Here is a 25971-nt window from a genome sequence, read left to right on the forward strand (position 1 = left end):
TCATGACTCAACCTTAATACAAATTACACTAAAGTTCTACAACCTGTAAAGCAAAGCCAGCATGTCAGTGTCAGAGTTAAAGTATGTGTTAGTGTAAAAAAGCGTATCTTTTCATGACTCAACTTAGATATAGATTACACTTAAGTACTACAACCTGCAAAGCAATGCCAGCATGTCAGTGTCTGAGCTAAAGTACATGTTAGTGTAAAAAATGTGTTTCTTTTCATGACTCAACTTTAATATGGATTACACTAAAGTTCTACAACCTGCAAAGCAAAGCCAGTCTGTCTGTGTCCCTATTGAAGTTCAGAGGCAATATTACAGTTTGTTGCCAAAACAAAGTCCCATCCTTATGCCATCAAAGTTGTGAAATGATCCAATTATTTTCACTGCTAATTAGTCAGGTTCCATAAACAGAATCCCAAGAGCTCAACAGAGAGAGGAGATAATGAGAGGTTTTAACGGCCATCTGTCCCCTCCAGTGGATCTGGTCAAGTTCATGAGTTGACCAGTCCCCACTGGACAGACGCCCTAAATGCGAACTCCATACCTTACTCCGACTAATTCTCTTGATTCCCTGTCATCTTGAAGGCTTTAATGCCCACTCAGTGTGGTTAAGAGCTGGAAAAAGTACAGCTCTAAAAGGATCAGGTGCTCTCTGCTAATGGATGGTAGTCTCCATAACCGGGGGAAGGTTAATATTCTACTGTCAGCTACTAACTCTCCACCAAAAACCACGTTAATATTCTACTGTCAGCTACTAACTCTCCACCAAAAACCACTGTTAAATACGTACATACACGTACTACCATGTGCCATGGACAAATCGGCACTCTTGGAATAAATCACAGCTTATCTGAAGAAAGCTCAAAGAAATATACTATACAGCGCTACTAAAAGACACCGTTCAGTGAATCAAAAATATCACAGGTGGTCGGTTGTCACAGTGCTTTATTTCATCTTGAGTCTTTCAGGTACATGTGTACTCAAATCTTCATAATAGTAACTTCTTGTTCTTGAAAACTATCAGCACAGGGGTGCTAGCTGTTAATCAGTGTGATTTCTTCTTCATACAGTTTATGACTGAAACTCTGAAATTAATGATCCTTCAAAATGCATAGAATCAATAAAAAGACCAAGACAGAACTAACTATTAGAGAATGAAAAGGTACAGAAAGAGTTCTGGACCTGGTTCTTCAAAATAGGTTTAAGACTTAATACCACATTTAACTTTGAGCCAAGTCTTCAATTTTGTACTTAGCCTGAAGAAAATTGTGTAACATTATATTAAAGATGAACTTAAACTGCTGCCATCATACTTTGACATTAGAGACCTGCACTGACTAAAATTTTAGATATAAAATATGACTTAATACCAGTATTAGCTAACACAGTTTCAAACAACTGGGCCCGGAGCAATTAGGAATTCAATCTGGCATTGAGTATATCCTTCCTCAAAGGGTTTAAAGGAGCAAGTCACGGGTTTACATTGCCATTAATAGGGACCAGATCCTTGGCACATGTCTACCGCACTTCAGTCTGACAATATAACTGTGTGTGTGGAGGAAGGAGGAGCCAGGTTGTGTGGTCAGTGCAGTAGAAAGGGAGGGAAACAGTCAGGGACTTAGAGGTGCTCCCTGAAGAACACCATTCCCACAGAGAAAAACGGTCCTTAGTCACACAGCTGTTCTAAGCTCAAATGGCATCCTGATGGTGCTAGATTTCCACTGAAAAACCACAACAGTCTCTCTCTCAGCCTTTATGAATGGGAGGCTCCACTGTCAGAGTGTGCCTTATCTGGCTGAGTGTATCTATAATTTTGACAGGATCTCAGCGGAGGTTTTGTGACCAATCTGTAAACACTCCACACATGCTATCTAAATATTTGCTAAGTGTGCCCAAGAAAAGGCTGAAAATCTGGAGCAAAGTCCTTAGCACTGCCCTAATGATTAATGTGGAGGTTAGGGAAGAATCAGTCTGCTGGAAGACGTTATCAGCCTGCAGAATTTCCATGTGCCTTTGATGGAAATTAGTACAGCATGTGCAAGCCTAACTTGTCTCCTGAACTCATAACTTTATGACTAACATGTGGACCAATGTAAAATAGACTAAACCCTCAACTTCACATCAACATCCTTACACGTTATTTCTCTACTCTGAATATTTAATAAAAGCACTGAAACGACAAGTAATGCAGTATAAGAGTACTAATAAATATATAATACGCAGCTAATCCAAATATGTATAAGAACACAAATGATGCCGATAAAATATTCCAGGAATTTGTTTTATTTCTTGGTCAATGCACAATACAATCACCCATTCAGAGGAATGTTAACCTAAGGAGAATAGCCAGAGCAAAAAAAAAAAGTCTAATTAAAACTAAAGTAATCCTAGGCCAGTGATGTTTTACAAATTCCAACAATCATCACTGTACTTTTTCACTTAATTCTGCTTCAGCCATGGTTCTAGGGCAAGACACTACTTTTTAAGCATGGACATGAACAGTGGGGATAAAACCCTCATGGAGGTAAACTGACAAGAGGCCAGAGTTACGACACTGGTCACTGGTCTGGTTTTACTCTCTATGCTGTAAGTGATTGAGTGAGTGCTTGGGGTTTAACATTGTGCTCAACAATTTTTATGACAATCATATGACAACGAAGGAATTCTTAGGGTGTATGTAATGTACCTCCTTGTTGCAGGACGGATTTCCACCAATCTTTCATCTAGTGCTGCTTCACTGAGACCATTACCGGAGGCAAGTAAATCGCCCCGCCCAAGCCGTTATACTGATACAGGTCAACCAGCAACTATATATTAAAAAAAAAAAAAAAGGGCTTCTTTCATAATTTATTTATTTATTTGACTGGTGTTTTACGCCGTACTCAAGAATATTTCACTTATACAACGGCGGCCAGCATTATGGTGGGAGGAAACTGGGCAGAGCCTGGGGGATGCCCACAACCTTCTGCAGGTTGCTGGCAGACCTTCCTATGTACGGCCGGAGAGGAAGCCAGCATGAGCTGGGCCTGAACTCACAGCCACCACATTGGTGAGAGACTCCTGAGTCATTACGCTGCGCCAGCGCGCTAACTAACTGAGCCAAGAAGGCCCCGGCTTCTTTCATAAAGATAGAGTCTTGTATAATATCACCGAAAAACAGAAACATTTTGTAAAAAAACACACACTATTTTAAAGAAATAACTTTATTAATGCACACGTCACCAAACTTGGTGCCTTAAATAAACCAAACTGTGGCATATATTATTAGAAATAATATGCAAACAAAACAAAAAAAGACTGTTTTGCATGATAGCCGAGATTGACAAACTAAAACACCTGTTAAAAACATAACTTATTTCAAAGAAGCAGCTTCATAAATGCATATGTAACCACACTAGGCACCTTAAATAACCAAACTCGTGTATACATTTTCCATGTAAGTTTGAATTTATAAGTGTAAACAAAAAGATGGTTTAATATTATAAGGAAACTGGTTTGTATGATAGTGCTGACACACTGCAACACCTGGTAAAACATAAATGTAGGCCACAAGGGATGAGGTATAAGAAAACTGCCTGCACACACCGATCTTTAAATTGATCGTTTTCACATTCAGAATAAATTCAGCCAGCTTTTATCTGAAACCACAATCATACGTACACGCCGTGAAGGCACACGACCTGCACGCTTACAACCTGGGTGTTGCAGAACTGTACAGAGAAGTGTCAGTTGCATGTGACAATGAGGGTGAATGTATGACGGTCAATGACTCGTTAGCAGCTGTGATTTGGGCTATATACATGTAAATACAAGTATGTTCTGTTACAAACCAAACACGTTGGATATTACCATAAAGTGTATAACAATTATGCAAGGTTGGTTTGTATATTGATCATTTTCTGCTAAACCTTGACTCCCAGTGACACACCTAGCTTTAATTTCCATTCCGTTCATGTGCTGAAAAGCATGTACCTCACCAATGCGGTCGCTGTGAGTTAAAGTCCAGCTCATGCTAGCCTCCTCTCCGGCCGTACGCGGGAAGGTCTGTCAACAACCTGCGGATGGTTGTGGGTTTCCCCCGGGCTCTGCCCGGTTTCCACCCACCATAATGCTGACCGCCGTCGTATAAGTGAAATATTCTTGAGTACGGCGTAAAACACCAATCAAATAAATAAATAAATAAATAAATAAATAAATAAATAAAAAAGCCTGTACCCTAATTCTTCCCCCTTTTCAACTGCATCTGCGACCCACAATCTGAAACATTCTGACAGAACACTGAGGTGCAGAGAAGTAATTAAGACAGTTTTATGACGCTTACATCTATAGTGAAACAAATGAATCCCATTTAGTGTCATTTTGTCAGTTTAACTGTAAGCATAAATTCCACTGAAGAAAGTGCTTTAGAGGTTGAAAATGTTGAAGATCTACAGTACTACAATGTATGCAAACATGTTGTTTTCTCACAAAACCATCTTACATTCAGTAGGCGAGAATGCAACTCGAGCAAACTGTTTAATACCATTTCATCAAGTGCAACTCTGATAAAATGCATGAATTATAGTATTAGTATCAGATATGGAACATTTAATTTGGCCATAAATGGAACATTTAATTTAGCCATCAATGGAACATTTAATTTAGCCATCAATGAAACAAATTCTGGAGAAACAGAGATTTGCAAAGTAGGGAAAAAAAAGTGTCTTTACATAAATGTAATCAGAATTTGATTTTCCACCTAAGTGGTCATAGCAATGGTGGCATCTAATGGGGTTTGCTGCACAGCTGTTGGTTTTCACCAAGAACACTTGCTTTTTTTTTGCACAAACGTGTTGTAGCTATAGCTTCTTCGTCCACATTTTTTAGCCTCCATACTCCATTGGCTGAAATATCACCATATGTGTAAAAGAACAAAAAAAAACCCTGTCATAATGCTAGGGTAAATGGTTTGCTGGGGTAAGGCTTAGTGGTGACTTGTTATGACATCAATTTCGTGTTAATTCAGGGATGCTTGCCTTTGAAAACTGTGATCACCATGCCTGTAGCTTTTAGCAACTGTTCTCCTTCATTTAAGCTGGCTGTCTTTTTAGAAGAACAGTTTACATTTTTATCCTTTATTACACTCAGCACAATCATGTACCAGACATATACAAGTATAGGCTTGCAAAGCTGCTCGGAGGGGTCACAAAGTATATTCAGTGACTTTTTCATCAACTGAAAAAATATAAGCTTTGTGCGAATTATTCTGTCAAATGATTTCATTTTGAAAATGAAAATGCATTTTCTGCACGGCTTCACTTCCGAACTTCTCTGAAAATATGAATTCCCTCATCATTTCAAACAAAGGTACCCCTGAAAAAAGAGATTAATGCAGTAATGTCAAAAGCAATCAAGCTGAATAAATTCAATAGTTCGCTTTTATTATTACAGAGTTCACAATTCTGTATTGAGATTCTTTGAAAATGCTTATTTTGAGGGCTTTATAAGAGTACCGTCTTAGCCAGGGCATACTGTGAGGGCACATGCATTTTCCTGTATGACATTTGTTGAATCTAATTTGAAAACGGTAGAAGGGGAAAATTCCAAGAAAGGCCAGCTTGTGGAAGAAATGTGGCAAGTGTCCACAACTGTAGCTCACACACATAGAAAAACTATGTCACAAAATCAATGTGGGGTTAGCAAGACAAAATGCTTTCTCACAGCAAGCAAATGTCTCCAGATAAAATTGCATTCTGCTGTGGCATCATGGAGAATGTCACATGCATCATCCGAGTAAGGCATTAGAAAATCTGATTTTCCCATTATGATTTGTGAAGGGGAAAGAGGCTGGCAGAAAGAACATGTTGTCAAAGGAAAGTCTGTTTAAAACGCCATTGGTTAGAGCAATATCCAGAGAAAAAACAGCGCCCAGTCTGACTGTTCTATGCCATTTCCAACTGTTGGCCACTTTTGAAAAATGGGAGAAATGTGCTGATTGGACATTATGTTCTGTCCCGACTAACAGCTCTGCTATGATTTATCGTGCAAGATGTAAATCCAGGCTGGTGCATCTGCCAACCTAACATGCATGAGCAACACTTTCACCAATCTTCCAATATGTCAGACAGGTTAGAAAAAAGACAAACAGTATTGAACAAACTCCTAATGGTCTCTCCTCCATAACATTTTCCAACAGAATATTTTTTCCAGACCTGATTTACAAAATAAATGACTTTCTTGCACCTTCCCAACAGCCCTCCCAACCCTGTAGTTCTCTCACCACTTTCATAAATACATTAAAAAGTGAAAATGAAATTTCTGCTTCTTGCTCCATACACAAACTGCGGAAAAAAAAATTCTTAAAGATACTGAAATATGAAAACACAGAATCTATTCTTTAGTAATATGCATTATCCTGTCCATGCGCAACTTGCTGGACATGAGATCAAGTTCGGATGGTGAAAGCCTTGCAGGCATCACATCATTTCATATTCAAAATTCTAAAGGGACAGACAGACAGCTGCAGAAACTGTCAAAGTTATCAAATATGGCTTATTCATTAATTCCTTGTCTGCTGACCGCCTGGGCCATTTACATGCATTCATTTCCATGTCATCACTACAGACACCTCTGCATACATGCGACCTCTGACACAGAGCTACAGGCCATGAAAATGTCATCCTCAATTGGACAGGCTTTTGGGACTGATAGTACAGTTCGCAAATTCTCTATTCAATAAAAAAAATCCCCTAGGCAGTTTAAGACCCAAATGTCACAGGTCTCTTCTTTCGCATGGATGGAATTAAAAGGGTTCGACAGCATGATGACAATTTGCATAATAAATCGTACCGTTGTGAATATGTCAAAAGTGTCTATTTACTGCAATTAATTATTTACTGATTCAGTAATGCTGTGCATAGTAACTACATCTTAATCCCGAAGGTAATGCTGCATGATAGCAAATTACAATCCTTTGCATGACACAGTAAAATATGTTTTCTGACCTTGGAAACTGTTAATCCTAGAGGCCCTTCAGTGGTCCATCACCTATGCAATTCCTATGGACAGATTGTATACTTAACCTAACTGTTGAAAACCTACAATTCATGCTTGCATTTTTCTCAAATCTGTTTTATGGGATTGAAAATTGTAGAAATTGTTTATGTGCATGTACATGAAGCTTATTACACCCCCCCCCCCCCAACCCCAAAACAAGAAAAAAATGGGACAGGGAGGGAGGGAGAGAAGAAATCCATAAAGTAACAAGATTGGCTTGAAATGTGTTCCACTCTTGGAGTTCATTTGACATGGAATCTGTAAGTTCTCCAGTGATTGTTTAGGATAATGGATATATGTCCCAGGTCAATACCTTGTCCATACCTAGCTAATGGCTGACACATCTCTAACCTAGAAAAGTGTATTGACACAAGCAAACCCTGAACTCCAGAGTGGGACTAATAGTGCCTGGAGACCATAGACATACTGTATGATTCAGCTGCCCAGAATTGTTGTGGAAGGGGACAAAGTGCTTCCAGGGTCTCGCTCCATGACCACAACCACAATGCAAGGCCAATAGATAGTGTGGATTCAGCTGAAGGGTCCAGCTTGCATGTATACCATTCTCCAGGACAGGAGCGGAGACATTGCACGCTAGCTTTCAGGATGGGCTTTTTGTCCTCTAGCGAATGGTAACAAAAACACATAAAAAAATACTGAGAAACAACCATCAGGTGCAATTATCGGGGTCAACCAGAAGACATACATTAAAGGCTGTAATCTAAATGTGGACTTTGTCTAGCATTTACATTTTTATTAATATCCAATAGCAAAAAGGACTATTTTCAAATGTAATTTACAGGAGAAAAATCTGAATTTTGTTGAAGGAAAACGATGTTGGGTACAATGATTTTTGATGAGTACAATGATTTTTGATGAGTACAGTGGTTTTTGATGAGTACAGTGGTTTTTGATGAGTACAATGACCAATACCTTACTTCATACCATTCACAAGGAAAACAATCTCAATTGCAACTAAAATATTCCAAAAGGCTGTACAGGTACCATACAAAATTAAAAAGACATTAAAAGTTTTTCTCACAATCAGCTAAATTGCTACCCTGCCTCATAATGCAGTGTTAGATCTGCAGGGCTTGACAACAACTGTGAAAAAAAAAACACATATAAAATCAAAAGAATATATTTTTCAAAATATCTTCAAGGTAAAAAGTGAAAACCAAATATTACCTGGCCATACAGTTGCTTCATATTTCATTTTATGAGAAGCAGACACAAATTCCTTGATATGCTTCCTGCTTCTCTCTCATTTTCCACTCACTAATCATTTTTTGTACTTCAGCATCACCTTTCATCTCTCTCTTCACACTTACCGTATACTATACTATTTGTCTCCTGCAAGAAATGATAGCTATATACATGTTCACTGTAGTGTTCGAATGTTACCCAACTGTTTATACAGGGTAACTAAAGAAAACTGGTTTAGAAAACATAGAAGTTCACGTAGCTGTGAGCAGTGATAGTCAAAGAGTGCTGTCCCATCTAAGTATCAACAGAAAATACGATAGGCCTGACAGGGGGTGTTTAAGGTGACTACACAGAATCATTGTTGGTCTCTGCTTGTCTTCAGCATCCACATAACTCTCACTAAGACACCTGGTGAATGATGTACAATAAACATCAATACTATTTCTAAAGGCGAGGCCTTAACTGGCAAACTGGCACACTACTTCATACAGTTCCTGTGTTCACTTTAAAATGCTAAACATTACTCAATCAATAAAACATGACAGCGGTGAACGAAATAAGGGCTTGCCTGTGAGAACAAGCTGGTGATGTTTCACTGTCAACACAAAACTGTGCAGAGACCGGAATCTCTGTTCCATTTCCAATATGTCTTTCTGACCAGTCACCCTTTCATCTAGTGCCGACCAGATCTTAATTTCCTTGGAACCCGCACCATTATTCACATTTGACATCATGTACAACAAGTTCTAAAGAGCTCAGATGTTAATCAAGTGAAAAACATACACTTGTACTATCTTGACAGACTTCCCATCATGCATTACTCTGGACAGAATTTTAACTGTACAACTTGTTTGATGAAACTAAAGTTTTTCTGAGAAATAAATCATGACAGAGCATCCTCATTACAGAATGCTCAGGTATAGATAAATGAGACATCAAGAATTCCTTCAACTTGAAACTTTCCTGCAAATTTAAAAGCACTGGAGACAGTTTCTCATTTTTTTTCCATTTAAACAAAAAAGCAAATCTTACAAGCTCTGTCAAAATTACTACTGTCCAGCTATGTCCACATGAAGGGTTGGACTCAAGACATTTCCAGAAAGAGCTTCTGCAGATAATTGCAAGGCTAAGGTCCATTGCAGCAAAATGACTGCAACACAAGGCCTTGAGCCATGCCAATAGGCAACAGCAGACAATGGAATCTTTTACAGCTAATTGGAGGTCTGGAACTTTTTTAGATAATTAAAGGTCTGGAAAGTCAATGTGAGCACTTGTATCCAATCAACAAAATCAGAATTAGAGCCTTGTCATGCCCCCTTAAGGGATACCAATCTAGACATGTTTCTGCCAGGATTCAGCTTTGTATTCCCAAATCATAAGGGCTAAGGTCATCAGGTTCAGACCAATATGCACCCTGCAATAACTTACACATGCAACTGCAATGTTTTTGTCACTTGAAACACTGTGTGTATTTCACTGTCTCCACCACTTAATATTTAATATCATTTATCACTGGTAACCTCTTACCAAGTCCTAAGAATTTGTTGATCATCAAATGCTTGATTCAATCAAATACTCTTGCTGCCAAAACATCATACACGCAGTTCAAGAACAAATGTACAATTACGCCAATTCCATATGGTTTCTTGCTAACTTCTTTCAACAATGGCATTTGCTGAACTTCTATACACCTATTGATGGTAAAACCATCCCTGTGAAGTGGTCAAGGTTCATAATTTGTAATTCATAATACTATGTATAACCATATTTCTGAAGCTTTCAAATTTCACAATGGCCACATAAGCATCCTGTAAACTATTTAAAAAAATAAGTATCACTCAGTGAATACACATCGACCAATGACAATCACTGGTTTCATTCTATGAAACATTTCCACAGTATCATAAATAAACCCGTCCTGTGCATACATCCAATAGCAGCATTACCCAATGCTTTCATACTTTTTAGGTACTTACCTGATTTTGGCAGCATCTACTTTTGTCGGCATAGAAAGGAGTGGTCCAGTGTTTCCTCTTGCAGGCTATTGAAAAAAAAAAACCGTCATATAATCTGTAATTAATATAATACTTATACATTCAATTTCAGGTTCTTCTTATAATCATACTGAGCACTGATTTATTTATTTGATTGGTGTTTTACACAATACACAAGAATATTTCACTTACACGATGGCAGCCAGCTTTATGGTGGGATTCAACTGTGTGCAAAGCTTGAAGTGGCCTCTCTGAAATACCATACAATGTACATGTAAACTTCTTGAACTTGTGTACATATGTTTCCAAAACTATATTTAAAATACAGTTCTAAATATAGAAAAGATCAAGATGTCATCAACAGATTAAAAGATAGGGTTAGCTCAAGCTCAGGCTCAAGAAACACCATTTCAGAGGATATTTCTGGTGACTAGAAATTGAATTTAAGACATCTTTACAATTGTTACCTTAGGACAAATGCCTCAGTATTTCAACTTCTAGTACTAAAAACTAAGCCTTCTGACAGGGTTTTAAATTTTGACATCAGTCGGAAATGGCTATGGTTTTTTTTTTTTTTTACACATTTAAAGATAACACATCTTCGCACCTTTTTTCCTTTTTTTGTTTCTTTCATAGTGGTTGAACAGCGTATTAATCATTCTTTTTGTCACATGTGTTCATGTCATCTTGTAACAAGCAAGTTCCAATATTTACGTGTAGAGTGTTGCCACCATGGAATGTCATGTCAAAAAACACTGACATTAGACCACATTCAGCCATTATGAGTCGACTGTGACATACAGCTGACCAATGCTTCACCTTTCCTTTCATATGCCCTGCTCCAAGCCAGGAAATATCAAGGTCACCTCTAAGATTGGTTGGCCATGTCCAAAACTTAAAATACTCATTACAGTATAACTGGTTATATACTTGTAACTGTAAGTCTAAATGGTTGTATGTACCAACATTTGTGGTCTCTGTAATTCTGACTTCATCTTGATATGTTGTCCACAAACAACAAACATTTTCTGCTTTCCTGTTGTACATGGGAATTAATGTCTGACAGCAACCTGCAGATGGCTATGGGTTTCCCCCGGGCTCTGCCCGGTTTCCTCCTACCACAATGCTGGCTGCAGCCATACAAACTAAAAAAAATATAAATCAAAGATTTTCTGCAGATAGGTCACAACACATCAAAGCCTGCATTTGGAAATCACACAAATTTCACAAACTAGGCCTTTTGAATCATCTGAATGGGTTTGTGAAATTCAGCTGCTGTCACTGTGGCAGTTACATCGATGTTAACTGTCGTGTGACAGACTCCATTATTCGCAAATATCAAAGTATTATTAGGTCAGAATTATTTTCTGATGAAAGGAAACCTTTTTTTATGCAGTGTACTGCTTTGACATGTTCATCACATCTAGCACACAAAGAGATTGAGCTTTAGGTTAGTGCATGCAAGAGTACATGTCTGTACTCAGAAAGTTATAAGCTGGATGAAATCTTTTAAACAGATTTCAGATCTGGTCTTAGGTATTTTAATCAAACTCAAAAGGCATGAACCATAGCCTTCCGCTTATGATCACAGTCTTCCACTTATGATCACAGTCTTCCACTTATGATCATAGTCCACTTATGATCATAGTCTTCCTCTTATGACCATAGTTCTCCACTTATGATCATACTCTTCCACTTATGATCATAGTCTTCCACTTATGACCATAGTTCTCCACTTATGATCATACTCTTCCACTTATGACCATAGTCTTCCACTTATGACCATAGTTCTCCACTTATGATCATACTCTTCCACTTATGATTGACTGGCTGATGCTTACTCATATTTTTCACTCACACGATGACAGTCAGTTTTATGATAATCTGGCCTTGCTTGTACCCATAGCCAAGGCAGACGTGATGTATTCAAACCTACATCTTGTTACTGCTCAATGGTCAAACTTCACTTCATCTTATATATTTAATATCCCTATATTTTAGTTGTTGAGGCATGCAGACAATCTCCGGGGGCAAATGGATGACACGTGACATTAATGACAAGCTGATCTATACCGTCCTGATTGATATTTACTGATTCTTCACTGGTGCTTATAGATTTCCTGTACAAAGATGGCTGACAAACGTCTATAAGTCAGAAAGTTCAGACATAAATGGATTTAGTCTAGATGAATTAGTCAGTATTCCAACTGTTGAACCAAGTCTATACACTAATCAATCTGTTAAGCCAATCTTTTATAATCCCTCAGGAATCAGTTGGTCAACAAAGTGGTCGTCTCCAGACTCCGTTACACAAATATGGTCATTTGCCCATGGTCCAGTTCACCTCCGCAAACAGCTAGCCCATGGTCTGGTCAGTCACATCCGATAAAAAGTCCGCCGGCGATTCCAGACGCTAGAGACGGCTCGACTTTGTCAACATAGTTTTACAGTTACTGGACATCAATACCATATCCATACGGAAGCATACGGATCACTGGTCAAATAACCGTCTCATATTCATCATTTGATAAAGGCTCTGCAAACACAGCATGGCCCTCCATCCATTCATTATACATATACAGGACATGCTGGACAAATGTACATTTCCATTTAGGAGGGTGTTTTATTATATTATGCTCGTAGACAGCATCCAGATTGTATTAATAATTCATTCATTGGATGAATACCAACAATGACGATAAAAACATACCAAGAGCCATTGGGTATTATCTTTCCATTTCAATTTGCTATTTGAGTAAGATAAAAAAAAATGAATCAAACATAATTTCTTTTCTACCTTTTGCTTTACATTGATTACTTTTGTTGATGTGAAGGCATTAATGTAATTAAAATTAAAGTTTTACCTGGTGACCTTTAGATTCATTACCCCTCGACACTCTTGTTGCCTTTAATCTAGGTTTCTGTACCAAAAATAAAAAATAAGAACAGTTTTAAGTTACTTTACACACGAACCTAATCAGCTTTTACAATACTTAACCCGGGACCAGCATCGCAGGTTATCTTCGGCACAATCCACCATTTTCACCAGATGTAAAATCATTACTTCTTATCATATCTGTCCCATTTAGTAATATATACCTAGTCATTAAATACTTTTCCACAAAGAATTAAGTTTAAGACTGCAAAAATCAGGTTTTTAGCTTTTAAGCTAGTGCATTTGTTCAGGGTTTGTAATCAGTTCACCTAAAGTAACACCTGACAACTATAAGCCAATGAAAGGCCTCAGTTCAATAAGATTTCAAGGTTTCTTCTACTGTTTGTTCCGTTTCTTCATTCAGCATAAGCTAGTGCACACTAGGACATTCACGAATACATACCAGATCTGTGCAAAAAAAGTACCGTTTACTGTTAGTTTACATGTAGTTACTACATAGGCTACTGTTGCTTATTTAGTTTAAGTTAGGCAGTTTGGTAGGTACATGTAGATGGTGAAAGCTTGTGGTTTGTTCTGACCACTCATCTACCCGGAGACAAAAAGTGAAATATTCTCAAGCGTGTCATTCATAAACTAATTAAATAATATGTAAATAAAATATTTATTCATGTGATGATTTATACACACCTATGCACTAATAGTTCAACTCTCCAGGTGAATATTGCATTTCTTCATATTTTCAGATAAGAATGGCATACTGCTGTTTAAATGAATCATGTTAACTAACTTCAATTCGTTTTATTTTCCCCATGTTTCAAGGCTTGCAGTTATACACAGTGTCCATGTAGTTAACAGCATGTAGAATCACTACTAATGCGTACAACAACAACAACTCTTTACTCAGCTTCACAGGCTTAAATATAACACACACAAAGAACTTTTCTCTGTCTCTTTCTTCTAGACTCGTTCAGTTTATCCATGTATCCATCCAAATCATCTAATATACATTTGTATTATACGACACATTCAGGCTAGGACATGCTGCTTGGATTCATCGATTGACTTTTTTACAACCATCAGCTTGCACGTCTGAAGATGCGGATTATGAAAAATGAAGATAAGAGAGGCATGCCCGAGGCAAGGTTGTGAGAGCTCAGCTTAAATCAATCTTTCTTCCAGTTGACCCCAGGTGGTTTAGACTGCACTGGAGAGCCCTCCCTCATTATGACCAACTTCCTGTATAATCGAAAACCTACCTGAACGGCAGAGGTAAAAATAAAGTCTTCTGCAGCTTTGGGAATCAATAGTATTACTGATATCCTGTTTTATGCTAATAACTCTCGGCATTCCCGCCAGGTATGGGGTTATCGTCGGCCTAATCATCCAGATGACACACAAGAAAAACACACGTGCAGCTTTTGCAATATTTAGCACAACAGTGAACCATATGGGGGTATACATATACATGTAAGTTCCCCTCAGGTAAAAAAAACAAAAAACAAAAAATTGTCAGCGGTGATTTTTACAATCAAATCAATATACCGGTACTGTGTGATTGAGGGGAATTACATTATTTGTATGAAACCAGCGGAATTGAACTGGGTATAAACCTTTGTAAAGGCAGGCAGTTTTAATGTCATCAGTTTCCGTGTCCCTTACCTGACAACGCCACTCAGCGTCCATTCATGGAATCAGGGCTGGAGCAGAGGTTATTGGTGAAATTTAATAGTCTGATCAATATGCACTATACTTTATCTCTGTCTGCTGCAGTTTATCAGGCCTTCAATCCCTAATGGAAGTAATTCTGCCCAAAGCAGCCCAATGGTCTGCGACAGAGACAAGGCGAGGGGAGGGGGAGGGGGGCGATCTAGGGTAGGAGGGGAGTGGTCTGGATGAGGCATCATGCACAACAGTAACAAGAATTGCAATCATACAGGTAAGCCCTCTCCCATAGGTGATACAGGCCGGAGAACAATAGCTGGCTTATCTCAGCCACACATTCATATCCTAATCTCCAACACAGAATATCTGTTTTGATGAAAATGACGTGCTTCTCAAATTTATGTTGGAAACTTTTACTGAAACTTGTTGACGAGAAATGTGCATTTGTTGTTTCAGGTGCGCTTCTGAACTCTCAAGCTTCTTTCCCAGCACATTAAATCTAAAGAAAATTAGATACATTAAAAAAGCAATATACTCGAGAAAAACTGAGGTGTCTTGGGACAAGAAACTAATTACTGTGCAAACCACGGGTATTGAGTATAGAAATTTAATCTGTATATGCTATGTTCCCAATGTAAAACACTGTAACTATCAGATTATGCCCTTAAATGCATCCTTTTTTTTAAGCCTATTTTACAATGTCTTATCTAATTTGAATTATCACAACTAGCATAATGATGAAAATGCCACCCTTTGCCAATATGGAGTCTTGATGCGATAAACACTCATAACATTAATATATTAAAACCTCACATACGTGCACAATTTGTTTCCAGACCAAACAATATATATATATTTTGTTGTTGTGGAGCATAGCTATATACGAGTATACAGTATTGGCAGGTTCGCCGTTGACATCCATTGTGTGATGTGACAGCATGGCAAGGCTATTGTCTTCCTCTGCTCGCTGGAGCAGAACTGTCGCGGCTGGCCCAAACAAAACCACTGAGATTAGCTGTCGTGCATAGCCAACAAGTTTGGATGTCGCATGTGCGTAATGAAGGAAAATTGGCCTGGCAATCAATATCTGCATGCCCAGTACTGTGAGTTGCATTAAAAGCAAAGCATTTTACCATTATACTTTAATTCTGCCCTATAGGGATATACAAACTCTCAACAGAGACATTAAAAATTAAAGCATTGGAAGCCGCATGCATTCCCCTGGCTGATGGACATCAGCGGAACATGGCAAAACGCTTTTGTTACAGAAACTCATCTGGTCATGAGGATATTTTAACATACGGTACTATTCAGAATGAATCATTTTCCATCCAACTGTCAGTGCCATCCTGGAATACTGGCAACACAAGCAATACAATTTGCATCTATAATCTAGGCTTAATACCTGAAGCGTGATCTTGTGTAAATTAACATTCATAAAATGCCACTTAGGACCTCTAAAACTATTAACAGCATATGTTAGCAGTATTAAAGAGCTTAATTCAACGAATTTCATCGAAGATTTGATGAGGAAAAAAGCAAAAGACATTCATTATAGTGATGTACTGAGTGTGTACGGCTTTACTACATGGACTTCATGTTATAAATGCAAGAAAGCATCCAAATTTATGAATTTATCTTTGTCTGACGGGTGTTTTATTTTTGCAATCAAAACTATAGTTTATTATACTTAACGCCAAAATAATGGGTAAGCCCAGCCTAGAGAAAACAACCAGCCGTAACATTACAAAAAGTCCCTGACATAAACTTCCACACATCAAATTACAGCGGATCATTATGATATGTGCAAGCTTAATTAAGACACAAAATGGTTATACACAGTATTAAAGGTGTAGCTGTGAACTGGGTAAAACCAGAAAAAAACAACACCTTACTGGAAGTCAGTGACAAACTACCACAGATCAAACCACAGAAGAACATTGTGGAAGACTAAGACACATGTATGACAGCTACACAGTAAGGAATGGCTGTGATCAGAGCTGGGTAAGCAGAACACAACCACACCTTACTGGAAGTCCCTGACAAACTACCCGACATCAAACCACAGCAAACCATTGTGGAAGACTAAGACACATGTATGAGAGCTACACAGTAAGGAATGGCTGTGATCAGAGCTGGGTAACCAGAAAACAACCACACCTTACTGGAAGTCAGTGACAAACTACCACACATCAAACAACAGCAGAGTTTTGTGGAAGCCTAAGACACATGTATGACAGCTACGCCGTAAGGAACGGCTGTGATCAGAGCTGGGTAACCAGAAAACAACCACACCTTACTGGAAGTCAGTGACAAACTACCACACATCAAACCACAGCAAACCATTGTGGAAGCCTAAGACACATGTATGACAGCTACACCTTAGGGAATGGCTGTGATCAGAGCTGGGAAACCAGAAAACAACCACACCTTACTGGAAGTCAGTGACAAACTACCACACATCAAACCACCGAAGAACATTGTGGAAGCCTAAAACACATGTCTGACAGCTACGCCGTAAGGAATGGCTGTGATCAGAGCTGGGTAACCAGAAAACAACCACACCTTACTGGAAGTCAGTGACAAACTACCACACATCAAACCACAGAAGAACATTGTGGAAGCCTAAAAAACATGTATGAGAGCTACACAGTAAGGAATGTCTGTGATCAGAGATGGGTAACCAGAACACAACCACACCTTACTGAAAGTCAGTGACAAACTACCACACATCAAACAACAGCAGAGTTTTGTGGAAGCCTAAGACACATGTATGACAGCTACGCCGTAAGGAACGGCTGTGATCAGAGCTGGGTAACCAGAAAACAACCACACCTTACTGGAAGTCAGTGACAAACTACCACACATCAAACAACAGCAGAGTTTTGTGGAAGCCTAAGACACATGTATGACAGCTACGCCGTAAGGAACGGCTGTGATCAGAGCTGGGTAACCAGAAAACAACCACACCTTACTGGAAGTCAGTGACAAACTACCACAGATCAAACCACAGAAGAACATTGTGGAAGACTAAGACACATGTATGAGAGCTACACAGTAAGGAATGGCTGTGATCAGAGCTGGGTAACCAGAAAACAACCACACCTTACTGGAAGTCAGTGACAAACTACCACACATCAAACAACAGCAGAGTTTTGTGGAAGCCTAAGACACATGTATGACAGCTACGCCGTAAGGAACGGCTGTGATCAGAGCTGGGTAACCAGAAAACAACCACACCTTACTGGAAGTCAGTGACAAACTACCACACATCAAACCACAGCAAACCATTGTGGAAGCCTAAGACACATGTATGACAGCTACACCTTAGGGAATGGCTGTGATCAGAGCTGGGAAACCAGAAAACAACCACACCTTACTGGAAGTCAGTGACAAACTACCACACATCAAACCACCGAAGAACATTGTGGAAGCCTAAAACACATGTCTGACAGCTACGCCGTAAGGAATGGCTGTGATCAGAGCTGGGTAACCAGAAAACAACCACACCTTACTGGAAGTCAGTGACAAACTACCACACATCAAACCACAGAAGAACATTGTGGAAGCCTAAAAAACATGTATGAGAGCTACACAGTAAGGAATGTCTGTGATCAGAGATGGGTAACCAGAACACAACCACACCTTACTGAAAGTCAGTGACAAACTACCCGACATCTAACCACAGCAGAACATTGTGGAAGCCTAAGACACATGTAAGACAACCACACCTTACTGGAAGTCAGTGACAAACTACCAGACATTAAAAAACAGCTAAACATTGCTGGAGCTTAACACACATGTATCACACCTACACAGTACGGACACAGACCGCATTGGTGGCAGAACATTGTGGAAGCCTAAGACACATGTAAGACAACCACACCCTACTGGAAGTCAGTGACAAACTACCCGACATCAAACCACAGCAGAACATTGTGGAAGCCTAAGACACATGTCTGACAGCTACGCCGTAAGGAATGGCTGTGATCAGAGCTGGGTAACCAGAAAACAACCACACCTTACTGGAAGTCCCTGACAAACTACCCGACATCAAACCACAGCAAACCATTGTGGAAGCCTAAGACACATGTATGACAGCCACACAGAAAGGAACGGCTGTGATCAGAGCTGGGTAACCAGAAAACAACCACACTTTACTAGAAGTCAGTGACAAACTACCACTCATCAAACCACAGCAGAGTTTTGTGGAAGCCTAAGACACATGTCTGACAGCTACGCAGTAAGGAATGGCTGTGATCAGAGCTGGGTAAGCAGAACACAACCACACCTTACTGGAAGTCAGTGACAAACTACCCGACATCAAACCACAGCAGAACATTGTGGAAGCCTAAGACACATGTCTGACAGCTACGCCGTAAGGAATGGCTGTGATCAGAGCTGGGTAACCAGAAAACAACCACACCTTACTGGAAGTCCCTGACAAACTACCCGACATCAAACCACAGCAAACCATTGTGGAAGCCTAAGACACATGTATGACAGCCACACAGAAAGGAACGGCTGTGATCAGAGCTGGGTAACCAGAAAACAACCACACTTTACTAGAAGTCAGTGACAAACTACCACTCATCAAACCACAGCAGAGTTTTGTGGAAGCCTAAGACACATGTCTGACAGCTACGCAGTAAGGAATGGCTGTGATCAGAGCTGGGTAAGCAGAACACAACCACACCTTACTGGAAGTCAGTGACAAACTACCCGACATCAAACCACAGCAGAACATTGTGGAAGCCTAAGACACATGTAAGACAACCACACCTTACTGGAAGTCAGTGACAAACTACCAGACATTAAAAAACAGCTAAACATTGCTGGAGCTTAACACACATGTATCACACCTACACAGTACGGACACAGACCGCATTGGTGGCGTAATGGTTAGAACGTCTGCCTGGAAATTCAGAAATCCACGCAGGATCAAACCTGGGTCACTTCATACAAATACATAAACTGGTACTTGTTGCAGCCTCTCTTGGTGCTCAGCTCTGAAGGGGTTAAAGCGAGGAAACAGGACTGGCTGGACCGCTGTCAGTATAATGTGACTGGGTGGGGTGTCATGTCTGGTGTCTTTGACATGATAGTTCAGTGGCAGCAGCACTTTGGCGGCATGGGCTCCCATACAAAGTCCACATTATGTGTACACACACTTAATGACTCTTCATCATGTGATTGAAAAATTGTTAAGCACAATCTAAAGCCCCAAGCATTCACTCATTTATTCAGTAAGGCACAGGAGGTAGACCTGAAAAAACAGCCACACCTTACTAGAAGTCCCTGACAAACTATGAGACATCAGACCACAGCAGAACATTGTAGAGTGGAAAAGTGTAATATATATATAGCTACATAGTATACGATGCAGCTGATCTGAGCAAACCCAAGAAAATAACCACTGATTAATTGACAAACTACATAACGAAACACAGCTAAGACATATAAGGAAGTTCACAAAACTGACAAAATTGATAACAAAACACTACACAGGATTTACAGGTATAAACACAGTATGACTAATCAGATAAAATTAAAAAAAAAAAACAAAACTAACAAGATTTGGGATTCAAAACAGTTCCAAAGATTGACTGGCAAGTTTACTTACTGCATATGTTTCAAAAAATCTTACCACAATACCATACATGTATCATGCAAGTTCTCAAAATGGCTGACATGACCTTTTTCATTTTCGTCATCACTGAAAAATAATTGACACAACCTTTTTTTTTTTATCTCATTTATCACTGAGATAGTGCATCTAATAAAGTTTATGTAGCTAATAATGGTTAACAAGGATTAATATAATGTACTCATCTGACCTAGGTTTGATTACAGAATATTTCACTTATAGGGCCATGGGTATCAGGTTTACAGCAAGAGGGCAGAGGAAATCACTGCCCTGAGAAATGTCCTTACCTAGAGCTACAGCTAAACAAGTAAGAAATAGACTCGACCTAGCAAGTCAAAGGCCACTCAGTAGCAAATCAACTGCAGTAGGGAATGATGCTTGCAATGGCGGATACATGCAAGCAAGCGAAGGTCGGATGAAAGGTTAGGAGGAACCCATCGTTGGCACTAATAGGCATTCAGTTGAACATCTGCACTTTATTACAACTTAAATATCCTCAATATACAAACACAGCCATCAGTGCATGTAATGTATTTGCTATTAGGGAGCGTAGGCAAATATCATTTGCAAATTCACGATCTGAGAGTTTCACATTGGGTCAATTTCAAAACAGATCGAGAGGCCCTCCTCATCTCATGATCTGTGGGTGATTGGTGTAAAGGGATTCCAACTGAGCCTGTAAGATCTCAGGGCAAACGCAAGATCACAGTCATCACAAGCAAAGAACGACAAAAGTAGTTCTACGTAAATTTTCATTGGTGTGCTTTTTGACACTGTGCTTCTAGGCATTCTGTATGTTATGAACTTAATGACTGGAATCTATGCATCCAACCAGACCTTGCCTGAAAATATCAAACACACCAGGTACTTGACTCATAATCTCACAAGTCAAAAACCTCACAAAAAACTGCATGCACACGATGAGGTTTCAGTTACTAGTGGTCAATAGCCGAGCACTTGGTTCTCGTTTGCAGCCAGCTTAAACATTTGTACTGTCAAAATTCTCAACGTCAGAGTGTGAAGATACACGTAAATCCAAAACTTGTGCACACAACTCAAAAGGCGAGCTACATGAAGGTACAAACACTTTTACCACCCAGCCCTCTTCCCTGTTAATCTCACTAAGCCTTGCTTTAAATTCTCTTAGATTTCCAGTACTCGTAACAGTAAACATTTTATTAGGTTTCCAGTACTCGTAACAGTAAACATTTTATTAGATTTCCAGTACTCGTAACAGTAAACATTTTATTAGATTTCCAGTACTCGTAACAGTAAACATTTTATTAGATTTCCAGTACTCGTAACAGTAAACATTTTATTAGATTTCCAGTACTCGTAACAGTAAACATTTTATTAGATTTCCAGTACTCGTAACAGTCAACTTCTACATATAAGTTTAAATGTATGTTCAAAGAATTAGTTTATTCAAAAAGTTTGAAATTACAAAAGTTACATAAGACAAGATAAAAAAGGATCTGTCTCTGAAAGCCTATGACATTCCATGTAAACTCCATTTACAAGTTCTTATATACTGCCAAAGTAAGGAACTGCTTACCTAACATCAGAAATGCTACAAATATATATACAAAATACTAAAACCAAAATAACTGTAAATTTCAAATGGTATCCATGCCAGAATCAAAACCTAAATAATTCAAATTTTCATCTTGGCAGGATTTAAACAGTCATACAAGAAAATGGAAGTCCAAGCTTTTGAAATTGGTATGTATATTTATATATATGCCTCAAACGGTCTAGAAGTGATTTTACAGACAAATAAGTACATTACATATGCATACACAAGTTCTTAAAACTTAAAAGAAAGAGAGAGAGAATTGGACTGGAGCTCAATGTAAACAGCTCTCTTAAGATGCTATAAACCATAAAATTTCAGACTGATTTGTGGGCTACACCCAAAGATGTTTATCACAGGCATATATGAACATTACATCGGCAAAAATTAACTGCAGCAGATAGTTAGAAAGTACATGTAGTTTGGTAAACACTTGGACAAAAAAATTGGATTCTAAGCTTTGGTGCCCGGTATTTTATATGTAATTACACAAAACAAATTCTTTGCAACCTGTACATAATACTGATGTTCCAATATTCTATTTACTGAACATTTACTTACTGGGGTGTCAGGGAGTCTGTCCCCTCTATAACAACATTATATAAGTGTGGAAGTACACAAGTCAGTAAAATTTGGCGGGTAGGCCACTATCAACATTGTGAGGGAGCAAATGGGAGCTAACAGGAGGCTGGTTTGTTTATACAAAAGTATGCATCACAGGGTTTGTACCCTTTTAAAGATTTTGAATTTCCAAACTTTTTAAGCCTTGTCTAGGCCCAACTTTCACATTTTTCAGCTCAACTGGAACGATATGTGCAAAAGGATGTGTAAGTGGTGCCAGTATTTCTGCATTCATGCAGAAAAAGAACACCTGCATCTGCAAATTTTGGAAAGATCATTAAATTACTAGTCCTGTATTCGAATTTAGCACTTTTTTCTTCGACTTTTCTGAGTTCAGCAAGACATTTTGAATATCGGCTTGATGAAACTGAAACATTAGTGCTAGGACAAACTATCAATCAGATGAGACTAGTTGCTAAGAACGCACTACCCAATGGGTCCATTTTGCGCTTGGGATGGTCATCACTGTCACAATCTCAGACGGTTGGGTGTAAATCCATTGTCCACACGACGCAATTCTAATAACATGTCTACGTAACCCAGATGAGTCCAAATGGCAAGCTGTAATGCCTGTGAGTAATTGAAAAAGGCATGTGACGTGTCTCAGGTGTGCGATCAACCTACGTCTGAATATTTCCCCGGAGGATGGTCAGTACATGCTGCTTGCACAGCTTGCGAGGAAAGTATTTGATGAAATTTCAATAACAGCTTGTCAGAAAAGAACATATATACATGCTGTTCCCGTTTCAGTCTGGACATGACAAGGACGCTTGTAAGTGAGCTATGGCACATCTTATTGGTTCAAATCAGATCTCAAGGATACCAACCATTACTTTATTGGGGTTAAATCAAGAATATTCCAGGTTTATGATTTGACTGGTGTTTTACACCGTACTCAAGAACATTTCACTTATACAACAACGTCTCCAGGTTAGTGGGCAGAGGAAACTGGAGTAAATTATCACACTTTTCTAGACAACTTTATAAAACCTCCTGACTTTAAGCCTACATCACCTGAACAAGAGGGTCAGCTCAAGATTCTAGCAGTCAAAGACGGACCACCGTACTCAAGAATATTTCACCTGTACAACAACGTCTCCAGGTTAGTGGGCAGAGGAAACTGGAGTAAATTATCACACTTTTCTAGACAACTTTATAAAACCTCCTGACTTTAAGCCTACATCACCTGAACAAGAGGGTCAGCTCAAGATTATAGCAGTCAAAGACGGACCACCGTACTCAAGAATATTTCACCTGTACAACGGTGTCTCCAGGTTGATGGGCAGAGGAAACTGGAGTAAATTATCACACTTTCTAGACAACTTTATAAAACCTCCTGACTTAAAGCCTACATCACCTGAACAAGAGGGTCAGCTCAAGATTCTAGCAGTCAAAGACGGACCACCGTACTCAAGAATGTTTCACCTGTACAACGACGTCTCCAGGTTAGTGGGCAGAGGAAACTGGAGTAAATTATCACACTTTTCTAGACAACTTTATAAAACCTCCTGACTTAAAGCCTACATCACCTGAACAAGAGGGTCAGCTCAAGATTCTAGCAGTCAAAGACGGACCACCGTACTCAAGAATGTTTCACCTGTACAACGTCTCCAGGTTAGTGGGCAGAGGAAACTGGAGTAAATTATCACACTTTTCTAGACAACTTTATAAAACCTCCTGACTTAAAGCCTACATCACCTGAACAAGAGGGTCAGCTCAAGATTCTAGCAGTCAAATACGGACCACCGTACTCAAGAATATTTCACCTGTACAACGGTGTCTCCAGGTTGGTGGGCAGAGGAAACTGGAGTAAATTATCACACTTTTCTAGACAACTTTATAAAACCTCCTGACTTAAAGCCTACATAACCTGAACAAGAGGGTCAGCTCAAGATTCTAGCAGATGGTCAAAGACGGACCACCGTACTCAAGAATATTTCACCTGTACAACGGTGTCTCCAGGTTGATGGGCAGAGGAAACTGGAGTAAATTATCACACTTTCTAGACAACTTTATAAAACCTCCTGACTTAAAGCCTACATCACCTGAACAAGAGGGTCAGCTCAAGATTCTAGCAGATGGTCAAAGACGGACCACCGTACTCGAGAATATTTCACCTGTACAACGGTGTCTATAGGTTGATGGGCAGAGGGAACTGGAGTAAATTATCACACTTTCTAGACAACTTTATAAAACCTCCTGACTTTAAGCCTACATCACCTGAACAAGAGGGTCAGCGCAAGATTCTAGCAGATGGTCAAAGATGGACCACCGTACTCAAGAATGTTTCACCTGTACAACGGTGTCTCCAGGTTACTGGGCAGAGGGAACTGGAGTAAATTATCACACTTTCTAGACAACTTTATAAAACCTCCTGACTTAAAGCCTACATCACCTGAACAAGAGGGTCAGCGCAAGATTCTAGCAGATGGTCAAAGATGGACCACCGTACTCAAGAATATTTCACCTGTACTACGGTGTCTCCAGGTTAGTGGGCAGAGGAAACTGGAGTAAATTATCACACATTCTAGACAACTTTATAAAACCTCCTGACTTTAAGCCTACATAACCTGAACAAGAGGGTCAGCTCAAGATTCTAGCAGTCAAAGACGGACCACCGTACTCAAGAATATTTCACCTGTACAACGGCTTCTCCAGGTTAGTGGGCAGAGGAAACTGGAGTAAATTATCACACTTTTCTAGACAACTTTATAAATCTTTCTGACTTAAAGGCTACATCACCCGAACAAGAGGGTCAGCTCAAGATTCCAAGATGGACCACATAGGTCAAAGGTCTACAGACTTCAGCAATGTCCAAGCAGCAGTCAGTTAACATAAATCTTAAATTGTTAGGAATTTTTCACTACAGCCTTTCACCTAGTTTTGTATGTAATAATGCACTTTAAGAAAATAAACATCTTAACATGATACTACTGATGCCACATATTCCGTTCTTCTGATAAGAAATTATTCAAACTTCCTCAAAACAAATCCTATGTGGCGCCCTAATAAGTTGGATGAATCAATCAGAATCAACCAAAATGTACCTCCCTGCTGCTGTACAAATTAACCAAAATGTACGTTCCTGAAGTACAAATCAACCAAAATGTACCTCTCTGCTGTACAAATTTTGGTTACAAAAAGGTGATAAGTTCACAGGTTGCTACAGGTGATTCTGACATTGTAAATCTCATTTATAAGATTTCACATGATTTTTCATAAAGTTGTTACAGCAATGTTCCCAAAAACTTCCACAACTTGTAGACTTCTGGATGATTTACATAAAATTTACATTACATTTATCTACTTTAATCAATACGTGGGATATAGC

General features: G+C 39.1%; 2 protein-coding genes across 2 annotated transcripts in view; both read right to left on the minus strand.

The window, feature by feature from the left end:
• The window catches only part of LOC135473339 (protocadherin-11 X-linked-like), a 94988-nt gene extending 84518 nt beyond the window's left edge, over positions 1–10470 (minus strand). The window contains 2 exon segments of the mRNA XM_064753188.1: positions 10224–10288; positions 10434–10470. The gene's annotated coding sequence lies outside the window, so the exon portion shown is untranslated.
• LOC135473112 (ATP-dependent (S)-NAD(P)H-hydrate dehydratase-like) overlaps positions 10420–25971 on the minus strand; it is a 108724-nt gene continuing 93172 nt past the window's right edge. The window contains exon 12 of the mRNA XM_064752933.1: positions 10420–10492. The gene's annotated coding sequence lies outside the window, so the exon portion shown is untranslated. The remainder of the gene's footprint in view (positions 10493–25971) is intronic.

Source organism: Liolophura sinensis, chromosome 8 (genome assembly GCF_032854445.1).
Source record: "Liolophura sinensis isolate JHLJ2023 chromosome 8, CUHK_Ljap_v2, whole genome shotgun sequence".
Classification (NCBI taxonomy): Eukaryota; Metazoa; Mollusca; class Polyplacophora; order Chitonida; family Chitonidae; genus Liolophura; species Liolophura sinensis.